Here is a 12,268-nt window from a genome sequence, read left to right as displayed (position 1 = left end):
AGTTGAAAATTATATTTTATGGAGACCTGGGAACGGATTATTCTCATTTTAATGGTTTCCTATGGGAAAATATTTCTTGGGATACACCCTTCTCGCCTTACACACTCTGTCTGGGAACCAATTAAGTTTGTAAGCCAAGGATCTACTGTCTATATATTATTTTTTTTATCCGAACTAAATAAAGTCAAAATATTTTGGGACCACTGTTATTTTTTTTTATTTTGCAGGAGTAGTTGTTTGAAGGTGAATAATTACAGATAAAACAGATGCTAATTGCCCAGATATGACATTAAGTGTTGAGATTTCGTTATACTTCAAGATAACTTTTGATCATCATCCTTACCTTTTTCATAGATTGGCTGTGATGTCGCGGGTCGCCGAGAAGCCTTGCGGTGATCCTATGCAGCCCCCCCTAAAAAAATAAAAAATAACGAAAAAAAGAGAGAAAGAAAAACATGAGAAATTGCTGAAAAGTAGACGCTTATACATTGATAAATCAGCAACGTTGATCGGAGCAGAAAAATGAACTGAGGCCGCATGGGAACAAATGTAATAAATGTGATCGTCCAGTCTTTAGACCCCCCCCTCCCTCCCCCACACACCCCCAGGCCTCCAAAACATTTGCATTGCAGATGTATGGATAGCACCGTAATGGATGACCCCTACGGGGGTGGTGAGGCGCTGTAATGAAAAATAAATTCACACTCAGTGAGCGATCGTCGTTCTAAAACGGGACATCAGTCATGTGCGATGGATTAAATGTGGTGGGGAACTTGCAGAACTTTTTGGTAGAGTAGTGCAGGTGTTGGGGGGGGTCACCCTCCACCATCCCCCACATTGAATAATTCATCTTTAACTGGCATCAGTCATTTGGATGGCGAAATCTGTGGGCTCCTGGCAAGCTGTTGATGTTTCAGTGCTTCACTTTGTTTCCAATCGGTGCCACCAACGTACCCACCCACACATTAGCCACTTTACCTGTCAAGAGTTTTGACTCAGAGCTTGTGTGAAAACAAAAATACATGAAATAACGAACGGAAGATTCCGTCCGTCGACATTGGCTGCCATTTTGGAGTTGATCCACCTGAGATGAGCGGACACATTTGGTCTCTCGTCCTGTGATTAATTGTCGCAATGTAATGTTTCCGTCATCGCTGCTAATGACTCATTTTTGCCTTTTCCTGAGCTGGAAATAAAGCGTTTTGCACTGAACTCATTCACTGCCATTCCTGAATTTATTTGGGAATTGAAAAGATGACGTGGAGCGCCGTTCCCAATTTCTTTTTGTATTTCGGTTTTTCTTGCTGGGGTGCCGATAAAGCGCTGGTCAAACCTCTGGCAATGTGTTTCCCTTTCACCAGCATTTGCCTTCTTTCCATATTTCCGTTGTTGTTAAAGAGCTATATAGTAAATCAATATGGATGTATTGAATTGTATTTTGTACAGCCGCCCACATTTCAAGCTCATATAACTCCAGACCCATATAATTTAGGAATTAACTATTTTCTTCTGTTGAAAAAAAGAGAGTCTAATGTGTCTTCATTACACTTCATTGAATGTTTATGTCGTCCTAAAACTCAATATTCTGGGGGTCCTGCAATTTGAGTGAAAATGACAAAAACCATGGCACTGGAGTGGACAGGGAATGACAGTGAATGAGTTACAATGTTTTTTGTTTGTTTGTTTATAGCGTATATATTGGCAAGCCAATGTTAGCATCGTAAGCAAACATTACTTACGGGCGTATTGTCTCTCGGTTCAATAGGGGACCTTCTTTGCCTCTTCTTCACGCTCTTTATTACATGGCAACCCTTCCGGCAGACTGAGCATGACGTGGCGCTCTACTGAAGGCGTGGAAATATTGATTTGGAGTTGCCTTCATGCTGCTACTGCAAAAAAAAAAAAAGAAAATAGAAATAAAAACACAAACATGAACGATGACGAACTATTTTAAGTGGGAAGATGAATTTAGACTTAAATTGAAGAAGCAAAGACACGCATGCTCTGAGCCAGCGCCGCTAGCTAGTGCGTATTGATTAGCGCTGCGTGGCAACATCATATCTCGGTGTCCAATGTAAAATATTCGCATCCCTCACTGAGTGTGCCGATAATTTAACGTGTGTGCTGAACCTGTTTATTTCTATTTTTCCTTGCTGACTACAGTATTTGTGTACAAGCAGGCGCCGCTGTCCTCACTTCACCTCCCCCAATCACTGTAAATCCTACGCCTAACTGACTCATGCTGTCAAAAAGCCGCAGCTATAATTTTTGTCAAAGTGCGTCTGGATGTCCTGAGCGCGGGGGATATTTATACGGGCCTTCTCTCCGTGTCAGCTAAATGAACTGGCCCTAAACACAACATGATTACGAGTGAGCACGTGGACCTTCCACTTATGGTCTATCCCGGAAAAATAGCCTTTTGTGTCATGTGACCATGACATGTAACTTTCTTTTTGATGATTTTCAGATGCAAACGCTCATTTTCGCAACGGGCGACATTTCGCTGACGTTTGTCATGCACTATTGGTCAAAATTAGTGGTGGGCCATCAGGGCCTGCAAGGTCTTCTTTGCTGGCCTAAAAATATCTAAATCACAGACTAATGTTAATTATATTTGGTCTATGAATTCTTATGAAATAATTCTTCCAAATTGTCTTTCAGCTTCCTTTCACTACTTTTCTCCTGTTGCGCACCTTCCAGGTGTGTGTTTTCGTATTTAAAGGACAACCGACACCATTTTTTTGTTTCCTAACTGACATCAGAAAAACGTTTTATAGCATCTAAAATACCCAAAACACGCAGGCTGATATTTTTAGTCAAATGCAAAACACCAATAAAAATGATTTAAAGTGTTCCAAAACTGCCACAAAATGAGTTCGTGACGTCACGCCAGGACGTCGTGCCTTGCTCGAGAATCAAAACAATGGCTTCAGATTCGGAGAAGATGCTTTCTTGTTCCTCATCAAGTTATGAATATGATTCAAATAGTTCTGAAGAGGAAAGCATAATTGTTTGCAATCGATTAAAGAAGTCCTTACGGATCATTTTGAGGCGTCCCGGAAAATGCACAAGATGGCACCCAAGCTCCGTTGGAAATGGGCTGATTTGTCTGCTGGGTATTTGTGTCAACTACTATCAAATAGTAGTCTTGGTGCAACACACAACGATTCACCATCGCATTATTTTTGTGTTTTACTTCTAATTTCGCCTTCAACACGGATCAACACGAAGTTTTCAGATCAAACAAAGTACCCAAAATACATTGTGTGTCGCTTTCTCGGTCAGGGGCGTTACAGACGTGACGTCGCGTCAGGCATCGTCATCAACTCGAAAACAAGACTTCCTGAATATTGAGCGTGAGTCTTAAAACGTAAAATATAGCTATATCCCGTAGAATCTTTGAAAAATAAGCTCAGTAGAAGTCATTTGAAGTGATTTTACAAATAATGGACAAAACTTGTCCGGAGGCGTCGTTTGTCCTTTAAGCATTTAACCAATCACATTTCAGCCATCATTTGTGACCAGAGAGGCCTTCACAATCAGTTCTGCAGGCCCCATGAAATAAGTTGTTCAAACTGTAGGGTACCAACGCCTACTTGAGGGTGCTGGTCAACATCAGAGTTTTCGCAAACTATGATTGGCTAGTCACGAGCCAATCACTCTTATCACTGCAAGTAAAAGTCAAGGTATCATGTCGTTAATTGTACCAAACAGTCGCTGTGAGTTATGAAGTATTTTTCAGGTATCATGACGAATCATTTCCATTACCCAGAAGTCAAGCAGGTTGAGTAAAGGGGGCTGGTGGGCCTCTTCAGTTTGTCGCAAGCGACTTCCCGAACAAAAAGAATCAATTATCCAATGATCTCCACGCATGTAAGTGCTGTGCACTTAAGCCCGGCGCCTTTCGCGGGGCTTTGAAAAACATCAGAACAAGGCAAGAACAAGGTGACTTTCTCTTTTATTTTCTTTGTGTTTTTTTGGAGGGGAAATACCACTGTGACCTAAATCCTCGAGTTGCGAGACAAATCCTTCGGCCACTTCTGAAAAGGAATTTGAACACGTGTTGACAACAGAAGTGGGGAGAGGGTGGGGCTTTGTAAGGACATTTTCATTGTAGTTTAAAGTTGTATTAATGCTATGACTATTAACCCATTCACTGCCATACCCAAATTTATTCGGGAATTGAAATTATAACGTGGAGCGTCATTCCCGAATTTGTTCGAGTTTTGGTTTTTCTTGCGTGGGTGCCGATAAAGTGCTGGTTAGACCTCTAGCAATGTTTTTCCCTTCCAAAAGGGGGCAGCATTTCCCTTTTTTTCCATGTTAGTGCTTTGTTAAAGCTTCAGCTGTTGTTAAAGCCCTATATAAATCAAAATGTATTGTATTGTATTTTGGACAGTCGCCCCCATTTCATGCTCATTTAACTCCAGACCCATATAATTTAGGAATTAACTTTGTTTTCTGGTGAAAGAAGAGAATCTAAGGTTTCTTACGCTGCATTGAATGTTTATGTCGTCCTAAAACTCAATATTCTGTGGGTCCTGCAATTTGAGAGAAAATGACAAAAACCCTAGCATTGGAGTGGACACATTTTTGCACATCATCTGGCAGTGAATGAGTTAAAAAATAATTGGTGAAAATGTGAACTGTTTGATAGGACTATTTTATATATGCACATTCTAAAACATTCAATGACTGATCCAACACTGTCTTAAATTTGCAGGATTTGATGTGTTTTTCCATATGACTTTGCTCGGCAAATTTAACTCCTTTATCTACCGCCTGACAATTTCTTGCGGAAGCATACCCCCCCCCCACACACACACACACACACACACACACACACACACACACACACACTTCCCAGGCTTCTGTGCAAGTGCGTAAATCCAAGAAGCGACGCAAACACTGACGTCCGACCTTGTTGCATTATTGACGCTGCATCTACCAAGCCGCGTCGGCCTTGACGGAGTCCTGCTGAGTAATAATTTTGAGGAGGGGGCGTGGGGGGGAGGCAAGACTGACTTTGCTGATCGGCACTCATATGGAATTTAGAGCATGAGGTGTCAGATTGAGGGACAAAAAAAAGGTGTGCCGCGGCGGGAAAGGAAAAAGCAATGAGTACATCCTGAATGCTGTGAATGCATTCAGAAAATTCAGCCCATCAATTATTGACAGGAGGAAAGGCTGAGGAAGATGCGCAGACGTGGAGGAAGATGCGCAGACGTGGAGGAACACGCTTAGCACATCTCCTAAATTCATAGAAACTCCACTCTAAAAATCACACACCCATGAAGAACAATAATAATAATAATAATAATAATAATAATAATAATAATAGAAATAACAATAATAACAATAATAAAAATAACAATAATAACAATAATAAAAATAACAATAATAAAAATAACAATAATAAAAATAACAATAATTAAAATAATAATTAAAATAACAATAATAATATTAATAATAATCAGCATCATCATGATCATCATCATCACATGACCATCAAGAATAAGAAACAAAGAAGTGAGATCTGCTCAATAATTCACATCATCTTTATGAGTTTCAACACGGGTGATATTCAATCCGCATTTAAATGGAGATAAAGAAAAAAATAAGTCTGCGACAAAAAAAAATAAAGGAATGGAAAAGTTTTTTTTTTTTTTTCGAAAAAAAGGTGTGCGACAGTACAGGTCAGCGGGGTGGTGCCGTTATTTTCGGTCGCGATGAAAGATGACATTGAAATTTTCAAATCTCCCCAGACAGAGAAAAGAAATGGCGGAGCTCTTTCCTATTTAGAAGCCTCTTTGGATCGCGCACAGCCAAGAAGATGACTGGGTTGGGACAAAAAAAACGAGTCATGTCTTGAGAATCACATCTTGTGGAACCAAAACCAATAAAATAAAAATAAATAAGAGTCATCATGATCCATCCAAATCTATAACATTTTACTGACGAAATTGAAGTGCACTATGGACATATTTAGTTAGACCCGCTTTAGGGGTGCTGGAGTACATGGACCGTGCAAAAATGTCAAAAAATCCAAAAGAAATTGACATACAGCACAAGGGGTGGAAAAGCACTACTATGGTCAAAAAGAATCTCCTCAACCTGCTTCAACGTAGTTCCCTGGGCAATAACATGTCACAAAATGGCGCCAAAGCACAATTTATCTAGAAAATCTCGGTTCAATGTGAAAACCTTGCCATCTTTCAGCAAAGTGAAAATATGCCCTTCTGCTTCCATGTCGTTACAATATCGGCAAACGGGAAAAAAAGATCTCAGAAGTCTCAGTCAAGTCGCCATGTGGCTGGTGGCCTCCATCTTTGCTCGCTCGTCCTTCTGATCCAAAAAAATTGGATTGGATTAGCCTTTATTAGTCTGGCAGTGGAGAAAATATACATTTCGCAGCAGCAAAGTGATGAAAGGAAGAGGAAAGGAAAGGAAGAAGTAGATAAGAAAATACAGGAGCTACTGTAAAGGCAGCCACTTAGGCGGCGCCGTCGTGAAATCAAAAACAAATAATGTGACACAAGACAAAGAACATAGACAGTCATTCAATCTTAAGCACTTTTCTGCACCCTCTTTGTTACATGAAGCAGTTCTAGAGGGAAGAGGAGAGGATCAAAGCGTCCTTTTCACCAGTGGATCAGGGAGGTCATAGTGAAATGTGCACACGTCTCCTATAAGCTAAATGTTGAAAGCAAACAGGAAGCTGTAGCATCCATTGACGAATAGAAATTGTCTCACATCTCCTGTCCCATATAAATTCACTTCTATTCCAAGCCGCGGCAGTTCTACAGTCACGCGGTCATAAAAAAGTTGGCCGTATCGGCTCGAGTTATTGGAAATGGTGATAAAATATCTGCTGACATGAGAGCAGGTTCTGTACAAAATGAGATTGAAGTGAGAATCAGAGTCTCCAGTCCAACGCCTTCCATGACGAATTCATTGATCAGGGATCCATTTTTAGAAGTGATATGGGCAGGAGAATTAAAGTGAGCGAGCAAAGGGGGAAAAAAGACAGTGTTAAAAGGGATGGAGAGAAAACAGAGAGTCATCGCAGCGCTTGGCAGCACTCCCTGCCCTTCCTTTTCGCTGTTTGCTTGGGTCGCCGCGGCAACAGCCAGCCAGGCTGCTGATAAGTTAAGCAGATGGTGCGAGGCCCACAACTGGGAACCCGTTGGATCGCTTCCCGGTGGCGATGAGCGACCTCCCCATTTGGAAAATATTGATATCGATAGGTTCTCGGTGCCCTGATATTGGCTGGTGACCAGTGTGGGGTGGACCTGGTCTCCTGGGCCGAAGTCAGATGGGTTGTGCACAGTTCAACCACGACCTCATCAGTTTTAGTCACTATAGTTCAGAGACGAGGAACATCGCCATTTTCAGTTTGAATTCGGTCAGAGATGTTTTGTTCGGATACTGTGACCGAAGGCTCGAAGACAGGAAGATTGTCTTTTAAGGCCGATGGGGGACACAGCCATTCATGACCGACGTCCAACTTCTGTAGTCCTCTGCCAAGCTATTTATTGAGACTATATGCACATTTAAGTGATACATTAGTAAAACATAGTCTTCTCCATTTGAATACAACCCCCCTGTATGTCCCAAGCACCAACATCTATAAACCAACAGAACATAGACATTTTAATGGGTTGTCTTGCCACAAACTGGCTAATGAGCTCTTCCTGTGAAGGAGTTTACCAAGTACAGTAAAGTCTCGTTATATCGATATCGGTTATATCGATAGTACCGCTTATTACGATACTATTTTCATTTCCCTTGCACATTTCTAGCCTTTTTATGTATAATTAGTACCGTTTAGTACGATACCCGGTTATTACGATAATCCGGTTATTACGGTGCTCCTTTTCATCCCCCGCCGGCCATTTTTGTTGTTTATATCAATATATCCGTCGCGTCATTGGTCAACTTGGTCACGTGTCTTGTTACGTGAGCCGCCATCGGTCGCGCCATTGGTCGACTTGGTCACATGAGCCGCCATCGGTCGCGCTATTGGTCAACTTGGTCACGTGTCTTGGTTACGTGTCACGCCATCAGTCGCGCCATTGGTCGACTTGGTCAGGTGACTTGGTTACGTGCCCAGCACCCGTGTAGCAGAGCCATTTTCATTTTCAGACGCTAGCTCGTGTGTGGCAGACGAGATTGAAGAGTTTGTGTTAAAAGGTAAAAATGGGAAGCAGAAGAAGATTGATGACTTTTTTAAATTGTATACATAATACAGTAAGATGTAAGCGTTGCAGTTTCCCTGTTGTGTTATGTACATGCCCACTGTACTGTATATGAATGCAATCGTTTTTTGCAACAATGTTTCTTGTTTTGTCTGCTGAAGCGCGATGATTTTGAAAATGATTAACATTCCATACTGTGTATTAAAGGACAGCCGATGTCACTTTTATTCAAATGCAAATAAAAATGACATCACGCCAAGATGTCTTGCATTGCTTGTGAATCCAAACAATGGCTTCAGATTCGGATAATATGCTTTCTTGTTACACATCCAGTTATGAATATGTTTCAAATACACTGTAGTTCTGAAGATTAAAGCATACATGTTTACAATCATTAAAGAATTATATGTGCCATTTTGAGGCAACATTGGGGGAACATCTCTCACCCAAAAAAAAAGGGAGCTAATGGCCAGCTCCGTTTCTTATATGGCGCTTGGCTGCCCTCTTTTGGCGGCTTTTGTTTAATGCAGTTTGCCGCAGGATCGGATATATCGATAGTCCCGGTTATATCGATATTTCTTCGGACTCCCTTGAATATCGATATAACGAGACTTTACTGTACTAAATTCCGCCCAAGGCCAGATCGCCTTCTGTCAGATTTATATCAGATTTGTCATCATATCAAAGACATGTGCCACTCTTCCGTTTCGCACCTGATTACGGGTGCAAAGATGCGCTGGGCGGTTGTCAGAAGGCCTTTGGTGAATGATGACCGCGCTGGGAGGGCGAGGGGGAGGAAAGCGAGAGAGGAAGGAGAAAAATGCGCTCAGGCCCAGATCAGAAATTTGCATTTGCGACCATTTAACAGGAAGATAAATTGCACGTCCGCTACCCCCAAACGCCCCGCGGAGTGGAAACTGGAGGCAAAGGAGGAGGAAAAAAAAGTCCACTTGCACGGAGGCGGCGGTAAAAAGTCAGCCGCAGATAAGAACCGAAGAGGAGACCGAAACGGATGGAGGGGGCGAAAAGGGGAGGGACATCACGCTAACGGAATGCCGAACGTGAACATTCCTGGTCGAATAGATCAGCTGGCCCGAGGAGAAAGACAAACACGGCAGAGGAAACCGCGTCTAGACTGCTCTCACGCACACGCTCCAACGACTCGTTACCAAGGACAATGTGAACAGAAAGGAATGAGAAGGATCGTGATAGAAGTTCGCTAGGTAACGCATGACGAAAGAGTGCGATGCCAACGCGACCGAACAATCCAGAGACTCTAAAATAGACGTGCTGAAGTCGAAATGGATAAACGACCTTGAGTCTCTTCGGAGGAAGTTTCGATGGGGTTAGAGAATTGGGACTTCTGCAGGGAGCGAGATCCCGCACGGTCACCTGACCCCGACCTCCATGTTAGCGAGCGCCGCTTCCTCGCAGAGTTGCTCCTGAGTGATTGACAGGTCAAACGGGCTGTGCTCTGATTGCTAATTGGCCTCGGGTACGTCCGAAACTTCCAATCAGCTCCAGTACTTGAAGTGGAAAATCGACTTCTCGTGACACCCCAGCGAGTTTCCCTCGCGAATAGCAAACCTTGAAGGTGACCTGCTACGCCGGGAACAGGCCACCGAAGATGCCTAACGTCACCTTATTGGACATGATGACAACGGATCTCTTCTTTTCCTTTTGGCTTTTGACTTCAGGGGTCACCGCAGTGTCTTCCATGTCACCCTGTTTTGAGTATCCTTTTCTCTCACACCAGGTACCTTCATGTCCTCTTTGACAACATCCATAAACCTCCTCTTAGGTCTTTGTTTTGGTCTGCCTGGCAGTTCAAGGCTCGGCATCCTTCTCCCGATATAGTCACTCTCTCTCTCCTCTGGACATGTCCGAACCATCTCATTCTGGCCTCTCTGACTTTCTAACCACAGCCTCGAAAATTAATTGTCCCTCTGATAAGCTCATTCCTGATCCTGTCCAACCTGGTAACTCCCAAAGAAAACCTCAACATCTTCAGCTCTGCTACCTTCAGCTCTGCTTCCTGTCTTTTTATCAGTGGCACCGTCTCCAGTCCTAACATCATGGCTGGTCTCACCACAGTTTTACACACCGTTCCTTTTGATCTGAGTGGAAATTCTTCTATCACACCTGATATTGTTCTCCAGCCGTTCCAGCCTGCCTGGAGACGCTTCTACACCTCTACCATTTCTCTGGACATTTGACCCCAAGTACTTAAAATCATCCACCTTCTTTATCTCTTCTCCCTGTAACCTCACTCATATACTTGGGTCCTTCTCAATCACACACATATTCCGTCTTGCTGAGACTGACCTTCATTACTCTCTTTTCCAGGACAAACCTCTACCTCTGTAGTTTCTCCTCCACCTGTTCCCTGCTGTCGCTACAGACCACAAAGTCATCTGCAAACATCTGCCAGGGGTCCAAGGATATTCCGGTCTAAGATCGTCTGTCAGCCTGTCTATCACCATTGCAAATCAGGGGGTCAGGACTGTCCCACCTTGACATTGAATTCTTCCGTCACATCGACAGCACACCTTATAACTGTCCTATGACATACTTCTCTGTCACTACAGACTTCCTCTTGCAATACCAATAATTCATCAAATGCATCTGATCCGCCCAAAGTCTTTTATCTGTCCCATGCCCTCTTTTAGGCCAGCTACCTGTTGGACGAGCAACTGAAGACCAGTGCAATTGGGATGCATCCGTTTACTGATAAAGCAATTGACAAAAGTGCATCAAGTCTAACTAAGGCCACCTAAGCCTGACTGGTTTTTCAGGGAATAGCTTCATTCATCTGGGGAAGTCCAATTATTACACAGTTTACATGCTTGACTACACGTGACTCAAAATAAACCATCGAGGGCATATTTACGCCAATTAAAATAGATCAGCAAAGGTAGAAGAAGTAACCTGAACGCTCCGGTTGCTATCTGCCGTGGAGTTTGTTTTGTTGGAAACGTTGCCTTTTGATGTATGCGCCCCGGTATGGAAATGAAGTGAAACGTCTCTGCGGGACACCATGCAATCTAGCGAGGCGAGGACGAAAGGCTCGGCAAGTCGACGGGGAAGACGGTGACATGAGGTGTGGGGGGGGGGGGGGGTTCAAAGAGCAAGCTTGGTATTATCCAGGGTTCTTTGATGAATCGCAGGTCGGGAATTTACCACCTGCGATTCTATAGGCCTTTATATAGGATTCATGAATGTTTTTCCGCCAGAAGAAAAAAAAAAGATGGGACAGAGTTTCTTTCATAAATGTTACGTGACTGTAAGTCTTTGGAGACAATTGAACTTGACAGCATTCAACTGTTTTCTCCTAAGCCTGCATTTATCCGGGTTAGTTGTGGATTTTAGGAGCATCAGACTGCGGTCTGGCCAAATGTCAACTGAGCACAATCACCTCGACTGTTCTCGATCATTTCGGTTGTAAACGGAGACTGACGTTAAATTGAACGTTTATGTAGTCCTAAAACTCAATATTCTGTGATTCCTGGAATTCACGTGACAATTACAAAAGCCCTGGCACTGGTGTGAATACATTTTTGCACATCGTCTGGCAGCGAATGAGTTAGAAATGGGGGAGACTGGCTTGCTACTAGTTGCTTTCTTGTCACTCACCGTTGAAGATTAGGGTGAAACTGACGCATAAAATTAAAGAGACTTCAACATGATAAATGTTAATGTCAATTCCTTTGACAAAAGGCGCTTATTTAGTAGAGAGTAGGCTCCCCTCTCCCAGCAAATTGGCGTTTTCATGTTTATTATGTTTGTTAAAGTCATTATAAGTGCCTTGCATGCTGGGTCCGAGAGGACAGTAATTTCATCTGTGCTGTATGTCATGCATATTAGCATATTTGACAATAAAGCTGACTTTGACTTTTTGACTTTGACTTTATTTAATGCTAACATGTAACACGAAAACAACTTTCGGAAATGAGCGTCGGCGTTGCGGTCATCATAAACCTTGAAACAGCTGCTGCTGGAATACAATTGGAGCACCAACACAGACAAACAACAAATTGCATAAATCAGAATCAGAAAACCTTTATTTGTCC

The sequence above is a fragment of the Hippocampus bargibanti genome, linkage group LG20 (assembly GCF_051943395.1).
Source record: "Hippocampus bargibanti isolate YZ-2025 linkage group LG20, ASM5194339v1, whole genome shotgun sequence".
Taxonomy (NCBI): Eukaryota; Metazoa; Chordata; class Actinopteri; order Syngnathiformes; family Syngnathidae; genus Hippocampus; species Hippocampus bargibanti.
Note: the sequence above shows the minus strand (reverse complement) of the source record.